General features: G+C 33.2%; 1 pseudogene; it reads left to right on the top strand.

Moving 5' to 3' along the window:
* The first annotated feature begins 9268 nt into the window (after positions 1 to 9268).
* Positions 9269 to 10200, top strand: LOC127681603 (olfactory receptor 14C36-like; annotated as a pseudogene).
* Positions 10201 to 10676: the final 476 nt, after the last annotated feature.

Here is a 10676-nt window from a genome sequence, read left to right as displayed (position 1 = left end):
TTATCATGTGGAACAAGCTGTCACATCATTATATTCTATCAGTTGCCTAAAACTGTGGCTTTAAAGAATCATTCTGGGTAAGATGTCAAAGTGTGATTTGTTACACTATACATTATCAGTCTGTGTCTAGGTTGATATTGTTCTTTCTATGTTCTGATGCTCAGTGAAGATTCACTTAGAAACTACAACACTAGGGGGGATTTCACATAAATATTTACTATAATGTTATTTGTGATTTACCAGTTCCATCACTTTCCCATCTCTTTTGTTTCTAAACTACATTAAAATAAATGAAAACCATAAAGCTTCTTAATTTAAAAAGAAGAATCAAATAAAATAAGACAAAAATTTCAGTCATTTTATCTCTTCCAGAATCATATTGGCTGTTTTTCTTTTTTATTGAGAAAGAAGTATGCTATGTTGCATGAAATCATGACTCACTTTCCCCAGTATACTGAGAACATAATGTGGAAGATATATAACACTTGATTCAATTTTCACTGCACTCTTTATCTATTTTAATATTGTATAAGTATCTAGGAAATTTAATGGTTTCTTAACCTTGTTTAATATACCATTCTTTTCTTATCTCATTATAAACATGTTGAATATTGTCATCATGTTACTATTGCTAATATTTTAAGCTCTATACATTTATTTACAATTTCACATTACCCAGAAACATCTCATGCTTATTTAATAATAACTATGTAGTAAAAGGATCTAGGTAAGTCATTGTTAAAAAGTAATTGTAAAAGTTTCTACTATTGTTGTAATAATTTATCTCAGTTGAGGGTTTCTACCCTGTCTCTGATCATTCTTTTTCTAAATAAGAGATTCAAAACTTTATATTTATTACAAGCCTTTAAAGCCCTAGACCTGGGTAGATAGCTACCCTATAAATTATTCATATCAACTTCCCTATCAGTAACCACAAATTATGATTTGCTATGTGGCATTTGGGTCCCTCCTAGCTACAATTGAGCAGTGCTCATTGCCAGGATTTCATAACTGACCTACCTCCTGGTGTTGTCTTTTTGCCTCAGATTGTAAAACTGAAATTCTGCCTACCTCTCTTCTACTCAGCTATGAACTATTGCCATCTTCATTCAACCAATAGTTTTAAATAAAAAAAGCAAGGTTACTTGTTTTATTTGAATATTTCCTCATTCTTGGGAATAACCAGATTTGAGGACAATATTTGGCATTACAATATACCACAACAGAACAAACCACAATTATTCCCATTTTTATCTAAATAGAAAGCTATTTTCTTATAATAATAAACAATATACAGCAGGAACAAGTATGAAACAATTATGAAAATTATAAGTATATAGTTACATTTATAAAATTTACTTGGTTTGTATTTGACAATTCAGAAGAAAATATTTAATTATCTCTCCTATCCTGATGAGTTCAGAGTTATGCATCTAAGTCAATTTCTATTCTAATTGGCTTCATTAACATAAAAATATCTTCTTGCACCTAAAACACCATCATCATCATCATCATCGTCATCATCATTATTATTACCATCATCGTCATCTTCATTATCATCATTATGATGATGATCATTATTGTTGTTGCTGTTATTGTTTGATCTTTTTATTACTGTGCAGTCGTTATCTCCCTCATGGTCTGCTCTCTGACCATTCCTCATTCCATTCTTCTTCCCCTATCTCCTGTCACTCCCGTTACCCTCACAGCTGGAGACTTCCCCACAACCTGGGGCCTGAAGTTTTTTGAGGGTTAGGTGCACCTTCCCTCACTGAGGCCAGACCAGACAGTCCTCTGCTGTATATTTGTAAGGGGCCTCATATCACCTGTAGTATGCTGTCTGATTTGTGGCTTCATGTCAGAGATCTTGGAGACCCATGTTAGTTGAGACTGCTAGTCTTCATTTGAGGTCACCCTCCTCCTCAGAATCTTCTAGGTTTTCCTAATTCTATCACAGGGGGCCCAGCTTCTGGCCATTCATTGGGTATAAGTGGTACAGTGCTCACTCTCCTGAGTATTGCAACCAATGGGACTAATGGCCTGAGAGTGGGAGTGATGGTCTTGCACCTTGTCACCTGCAAATTGGGTGAGCTAGCAGCAGCTATGCTTGAGAGTTCACCCTGCTCTTGTGGATGCAGGAGATATAGTGGACTACACAATTTAGCTACCATCTAGACCTTTGTGTTGGCCTACCCTTACATCTACCTCATCTGTGTACTGCCAGAGAAGACCCAAAGCAGTATTATTACGTCTATTGTCCTTCTCAGGTGTGTTTCAGGGCTCATTCTCCTGAGTGTTGCAACCACAGAAGAATATATCCATATCTCCAAAGTACCACATACAGTGGGGATAGGAATAGCTCTGTACAACCCTTGAACATCAACAGGATCTCAGGCATCACCAACACCAGGAAAGTCCACAAGGTCTCTAATGGTAATATGAACTACAGACATTGACATAGACAGTATTTCAATGACACAGATCCCAATATGTCCTTTAGTGGCAGCACCAGTTAGGATCTCACCACAACCTCAGGTAGCAGAGCAGGCATACTTATATCAGTGTGTCCTCTCCATCTTCACAGCTCAAGTTCCACTTCTCATTTTTCCAGAATATGGTATTTGTGCTTAAATATCACCATCAAAATAGCTAAAGGCTATACTAGGATTGAGAATAACCAGTATAGTTTCTGAATGACTAATAAAGAATTATTATTGGCTCAGGTTTGTGCACAAATAATTTTCTCTGTTGGATACCCAACAAAATTTCTTGAGTCTGTAGTAAAATACAAAGAAAATAACATCAAGGCATCAGGGCTCTCATAGCCACAGACAATAGGGAAGAATGCAGTTATCAAGGGTCTTCAAGGAGTGCACAACTTGAAATGTTCCAGGTCCCCTGGACTCCTTTTTATCAATAACTGTCTAATGCTTCAGAAGAATCTGAAACCTACATCCTAGGAAAAAATAGATCAGAATGTTGCCTGCTCTGTCACCTCTGCAGATAAATTTTCACCAAACTACTCATCTGGGGGGCCAACGAAATTTTCTAATTTGTTCAGGCCAAGGTATGTTATGACACAGCTAGACAGGACAAGCGAGCATGGGATTATCTCAGTCAAATGTCAGAGAGCCCTTACCCATGAAGAGATCTGAAAGAGAGCTCAATACCCCAGAGAACTTGGGGAAACTACCCTCACTGATGTACAGCCTGCCATGTAAGGGATGTGAAGATTTTATAGTCTATAATTATTTTCCATATGTGTAGAAATAGTTACCACATAGGCTGAAATCCTCAAATAATAGCCTAAAATCTTCTGGAAATGGTCTCCTCACTTGGCATCTCCCTACATTGGGATCCAAAAATGGCCTGATGTTCATAGCCCAAACTTCTTGATCAGTAACTGAAGATTTAGGCAAAGAAAAAAATTCATCTTGTACAGAATTCTCAAAATTCTGGAGAAAAGAATCTTATTAAAGTTTAGTAACAGATAGACCTCCTTCCTTTGTTTTGCTTCATGCCTGGTGTGCTTCATATAGGGATGGTTTTACCCACTATGAGATTATGATGGCAAAACTTCTTCATTCCATTCATAGCTCTTAGACACGAATTTGGCAAAATTCTTCAGTCATGCCTTTCTTATGTCAGTATAGCTCCTCCAGTCTTCCATAAAGGCTGTTCTTTGGACTATCCAAGAATCTCAGCCAACAGCTAAGTCTATCATCAGTTTCCCCTTGTTTGAGCCAACAGAAAACAATTTGTGAAGGATCCTCCTATGTCCATTAGAAAATGGATATAATGTGTTGTGAAGTATTTTGTATTTTTTAAAAATGAGTGTGATTTCTAATTTATATTTTGACATAATTTTAATAAATCTGAAAAAAACTAAAAAAAGGAACTGAAAGACTTAAATATGTTTTAATAAACTGGTGAAACTGGTGAAAATTGGATTTAATGTGGGTATTGAAGAAAGCATGTTGCTCTCAATATCTATGTTGTGATAGTTAGTGGATACTCAAAGTCTTGCATCTTTATTTCAATCCTTTGGAAACAAATTTTACCTTTTTTTTGTTCTTTTTCTTTAGTTTATAAAGAGGATGGTTATTGTTTTTTTTTTAAGGTCTCATGTAAATTACTCTGTCATCTTGGAGAGAAGTGAGAATGAGAGATTGAATATCTGCTTCATTTGGGTTGTGAAAACTACACATGATTTTGTCCTCTATTCCATACATGTGTCAGCCATATTACTTCAGATGATAGAGCTTATCTATATAATTGTGCAGTGTTTCATTTTCTCCATCATCTTCACACTTTCAGGAGACTCAGGTGATACAATATCTGGTCCTTCAGCCTGTGTCAAATGTGGAATTTTAATTGGGTACATTCTTAACAGTTCTATGGAAACCATTATCTATCTAAATTACATCTGGCATTTTGTCCTAATTAAAATCTATGTTCCAAAAGTCTTTGAACTCAGGAGGATGTCAATGACTTAGATAAAAGAGAGCAAGTCTAGTGACTTTTTAAAAGACCAGACTTGTATTTTACTAAAATGAAGACTTCTAAAATCCATTGCAGACAGGAATATGTGACTGAAGTATCTGTAATATTTTGATTTGGAAAAATGAACAATACAGAGATTCATTTTCATTTTTGAGTGAAGAACAATTCCTGGGTAAGTGTACTGAGGCTATGGTTGTAGTTGTTATCTTGACCTTCCCCTCTTATGTATTAGGGAATTCCCTAGCAACTCCTTTCTTCAGTTTGAAAGGCTTTAAGAAAAAAATAAAGAAATTATATCTACAAGTATGGAATATTTATATTCCTTTTCCTACCTCCAAACTGTCCAATATACCCTCCTTGCTGTCTTTCAATTTCATAATCTTTTTTTTTCATTAATAGATGTTTCTCTGACACACACACACACACACACACACACACACACACTCCTGACACATATGATGAATATTTTTCTGGCATGGATGTGTGCATGCCACATTTATGCAGTGTCCTTATTTCATTGTGTATATTCTGAAATCTGAACCCAGTTCCTCTGCATGACCAGTAAATGTCCCTAACTACTGAGCTAGTTCTCTAACCTTTTCCCAAATGGCTGTAAAGAATGTTTTGTGATGGGGGCTGAACCATAAAGTCTTTCCTTACTGTATTTTGATATTTTATTTCACTAGAAATATATATATACATATATATTTCTATATATATATATTTGAAGAGTTAAATGATGTTTAATATATCAAGTATACAAAATCACTCTTATAAATACTGATAGAATGTTCATTTTTATTAAATTCCCCTTTTAAACTTCTATTTCAATTATACATGACTTTCAGCAGAAAACTAATAATGTTTTATTTTAATATTTTAAAATAAATGTAATAAAATTTAAAGTAAATTGATAAAAACCATTTATAAAATATAACTATTATTCATAAACATGAAATTATCACCTTTAAGAATGACTTAAAACCTATCATCACATTTTACCATGTTTAAAAATGGTGTTTTTAGATGAAATGATATTTTGTTTTAACTTTATCTTTTTTGTTTATAAAAAGTGTTAGAAAAGATAACACACAATTATATATATATATACATATATATATGTATATATATATATTTGATGAAGAAGCTTGACATATTTCATGCACTAAATATGAGGTCTGCAAATACAAATTTAATTTTTAAAAATTGATCACAGCTATTCCTTTGCATTCATTTTATTTTGTGATGTTTCTTGCTTTGGTATTTAGGTCATAATAACATCATTAATATTGCTTTATGAATGTTCATCATTTTAGAAATAAGGTTTTCTTCTATTTTATTGAATTTATTCTTGAAACCTTGTAAACTTTAAATTTTTTAGGTCAATAAATTCTTAGGCAGTATCCTTATTTGTAACTTATGTAATCTGAAACAAATGTATCTTCCTACTGTTTGAAAAAAGGTAAGTCTATATATGTTGCATAATTCTGGAAATCAGTTCACATCCGAATATTGAATTTATTAACACACATATATTAATCTTAGTTCTTTTAATTTCTGTGATATCATTTTTATTATTCTTTCAATAAATTTAACTTAAAATAATATTACATCATTCCCCTCTTTATCTTTTGTATCTGTAGGCATTTGTTTATTTTATTAAATATTTGCTTTATTTACATTTCAAAGGGTGTTCAATTTCCTTGTTAGCCCTCTGAAAACCTCTTATTCTGTCCTCCTCCCCTTGCTCACTACCTTGCCCCCAATTTCCTGACTTGCATTCATCTATTCTGGGGAATGGAGCCATCACAGAACCAATTGTCTCTCCTCTCATTGATGACTAAAATGGCCATCGTCTAGAACATATGTAGCTGGAGCCATAGGTCCCTCCATGTGTCTATTTGTTTGGTGGTTTAGTTCCTGGGAGTTCTGGGGGCATGGGCTGGTACAAATTATTGTTCACCCTGCAGTGTTGCAAACCTTTTCAGATCCATTTCTTCATCCCCTCATTCTGTCCCCTAGTATATCCTCCCATTACTCTCAAATCAATGCCCTATTTTCTTTAATATTACACACATACACACAAAAACATACATACATATACACACATAATCATACACACAAGCACACACATACACATGTACACACACATATATTTTATATATATACATATACATATATGTATTATATATATTATATATATATTATATATATGATATATATATATATATATATATGTGTGTGTGTGTGTGTGTGTGTGTGTGTGTGTGCACAAATATAAAAGCACACCTGAAGAATCCATATATTTGTTTGTGTTTATATGTCTTAGGCATCCCAAGCATCTAATGCTCCTGATCTCAGTCATTAGTTGCTGTAACATCATTTTAGTAACTTTTAATAATTCTATTTATATAACTACTATATATTCATTATTTTATTGTAGCTTATTGGCATTACAATCTTTATAAAATTTGACCTTTGTGTTTCTTCTCTCACCTTATTGTTTAATGGTGGCTGTTTACTATATTAGCTGTCTTTTAGTAATACACTTGCTGACTACAATAATTGTTATACTACACTTCCTTGATTTGATTATTTTCTAAGTTGTTTCTTATTTCTTCTGTAATTTATCTTTAAGATGTAATTTATAAACATTTATGATTTTTTTTTCTATTTTGCTATTGATTTCTAATTAATTTGGGAGTTGGCAAATGGATATGGCATAATTCGATTTCTCTTTTAATTAAAAGCTTATTTTGCCGCTACATATCATGTACTAGACTTCTTTCACTCGATATAGTATTTTCCAGGACCATCCAAGTTGCTGCAGACAGATGAAAGGTAGAAGGCAGGTGTCTTCACAGCTGGTGATTACCAGGCTAAGCAACTGTAGAATTTTATTGATAGAGAATACTTTGTGTGCATTTTTCCTGATACATTTCAGAATTTTTTATGTTTCCCTTAGATTCTATTGGTATGTAGTGTCTATACTTATGACATTTAAATTGAATTTCAGTATGAATGAAGACTGAATATGAAAATTTTTAATTTTTGTTAGGCTATTTATTTAAAATCTGCCAGTTTGGTTTTATAATCAGATGCTCAGATATTGGAAGCACAGATATCTACAATTTTAATTAGATCCTTTTGATTCCTTTTTAGTTAGTAATGATTTTTTGACTCTAGTAATAGCTTTTTAACCTCTGTACAGTCTTAGAGCAACTGTAAAGGATCTCCCAAGCACAACAATATCATAAACCAACTCAGGCTCTTAGTGAACACTTACCTCAGCTGCTGCTGAATAATTTCTTTGTAGATGTAGGACGAACTTCTCAAAGACCTAGTGCAAAACCAATTTCTGCATATTTTCTGCTTAGTATATTGTCATTTAACTTCCAAAATAATTTTATATTGGAAGGACATAAATAGAGTTTTGCACAGATATTGGAAATTAACAATATTCATACAGGTGACACTTTCTAAATGTAGCTAGATTTAGCTGTTCAATATCCTGTGGGGTTTAAAAACAATACCACCACATGCTTTGTCCAAAAACTGGTATTGCATAAACATCCTGATGTGTCACCATGAACCTTTATGAAATGAAGAAGCTCTTTGAGGTGATATCCATGGTTCCTTTTCTGTACCATACTGCAGATATAACTAAAGTGTGGTGGATGCTGTTTTCTGATCTGATCACCAGTTATTCTCACCATACTCTGCTGCTTCAGGTGACTGGGAACATATCACCAGGTTTCTAAACAGTTGTGAGAAGTTTTTCTACTGATAAAACCTGGATTTAGTATCTTTTGTACTACAACTATAAATGTATTATGTGATGTATTCTTTAACTTTGTTTTACATTTTAATTATACTGTTAGACTATGATCTTGATTGATATCTGTCCAATATAGTACAGTACATATATGATGACCTATTCAATAAATGCTGTACTAATATATCTATTTGAAATAATAATTTTTCTCTTTGCATTTGACAAAATATTTTAATACAATTTCATATTAAATAAATTATTCAAATAAGAATTACATTGTATAATACTTATGAGCTAACATCTCTAACTAATGTATTTATAACCTTTGTGAATTTTATTGTTAGAATTTGGAAGTTTCAAAAGTAAATTAATTAATACGTGTAGCTCTTTCAAGGGAAAAAATAAGTGTCTCTATCTCATCAGTTTCCATTGCTTTGTTACTTGCCTCTATCTGATTCTTGGCTGCTCTGCTCAACTCTTTAGCTGTTTGGTTTCTAACTTATTTTATTATATGTGTATATATGAAATAATCATATAAAATAAATGAATTTCATATGTAAATTCATAAGTTAATAAATACATACACAGTTTTAAAAATATATTCTACATGTTAATTGCCCCTGGGTGTTCCTAAATGGTGCAGGTAGTTTTTCTAGAAGGGAAAATAACTGAATTAATTAACTTTATATTAAGGAACAATATTTATTAAGATAATAGTATTCATGTGACAGATATTGTTTTGGAAATTAATTTTAAGCGTTTAACATCATACCATACCATTTGACAGATAGCCACATATATGTGTTTTAACAACTAAGCATAATAAAACCATAGGCAAACCAAAAGAAAATAGTTGATTTTTCACACATAAAGGCAATTTATAGCCAACAGAAATAAATACTTTCAAAAGTAAGGCTAGTTATCTATCAAAGAATATCAGTTATTCTCAGTTGTTGCTCTTCTCTTTCAGATAAATTTATACTTGAGACTATGGCTAACTCTTCCCTGGTGACTGAGTTCCTCCTGGAAATTTTTGCTGAAACTTGGGAGCTCAGAATCCTACTCAGTGTGCTGTTCCTGCTGGTGTACCTGGGCAGCCTTTTAGGGAATCTTATCATCATCATTGTTACTACAGTTGACCATACTCTGAACACACCCATGTACTTCTTCCTCAGGAATCTTTCCATTTTAGACATGGGATATGTATCTGTTACTGTGCCCAATGCTTGTATAAACTCTCTCACTAATCACAGGAATATTTCTGTTGCTGGGTGTGCAGCACAGTTCTTTTTGTTCTTCTTTTGTGCATGTGTAGAGATTCAGTTTCTCACCATCATGTCCCAGGACCGCTATGTGGCCATCTGCAAGCCTCTCCTCTACCCTATAATTATGAACCATCAGTTCTGTGTTCAGATGACATTGGCTTCCCTACTTATCTCTCTTATCCTTTCAAGTGTGCACACTTTCAAAACTTTTCAACTATCTTTTTGTCACTCTAATGAAGTCCCTCAGTTCTTCTGTGATATCCCCTCTTTGCTGACACTTTCATGCTCTGACACCTTTAACAACAAGCTCTTCTTCTTCTGACTGCCCTTGGGCTCAGTGGTAGCTGCTTTATCCTCATTGCCATATCATATGTTTACATATTATCAACTGTGTTGAAGATTCCTATAAAAGGAGAGAGAGGGAAAGCCTTTTCCACCTGTGTCCCTCACATTATTGTAGTGTCTGTGTTTATTAGTTCTGGTTCCTATGTATATCTAAGACCTCCAGGAATCTCAGAAATAGTTGAGGGTATGACACTTTCTGTATTTTATACTATTGTTCCTCCATTCTTAAACCCTATTATCTATAGTCTTAGAAATAAACAGATAAAAGAGGCTGTGAAGAAAGAAATATTCAGATTTTTCATAGTTGAATAAAATAAAAAAGTATTGACATACAAATATGCACACACATCAAAGCATTTTTAGTTTGATTATTGGTGAGATTTTTTTGTTATATATACTGTTCATAATTTCCCCTCCCTCTACTCATAGTTGTTCCCTGATTCTCACCTGTCCTACCATCCTTATATCCTCCTTCCATGTTCTCCCATATGTACATAATAAAATTTAAAATGTAAGGTTAAAAAAAAGAAGCCTTGATGACAAATTTTGTGGCAAGAAACTATAATGTTACCTTTATGTTTGATTTCTTTTTTCTATCTACTGCTAGGCATGCAACCTACCCTTAATTGTAATTTATTTACACAGTGAGTCTCCCTTGGAGGAAACTACATTTACCCTTAAAAGTGCTTATCAATTAGAGATATTTTTTTCTGGGTTAGAGATAGGGGCATGTGTCCACTTCTCATTTCAACTCTAGGACGCTATCTAGTTAAACCCATGTATGTCCA

This window comes from Apodemus sylvaticus, chromosome 1, assembly GCF_947179515.1.
Source record: "Apodemus sylvaticus chromosome 1, mApoSyl1.1, whole genome shotgun sequence".
In the NCBI taxonomy this organism is placed as follows: Eukaryota; Metazoa; Chordata; class Mammalia; order Rodentia; family Muridae; genus Apodemus; species Apodemus sylvaticus.
The sequence above is the reverse complement of the archived record's forward strand: the minus strand, read 5'-3'. Positions and strand labels throughout refer to the sequence as shown.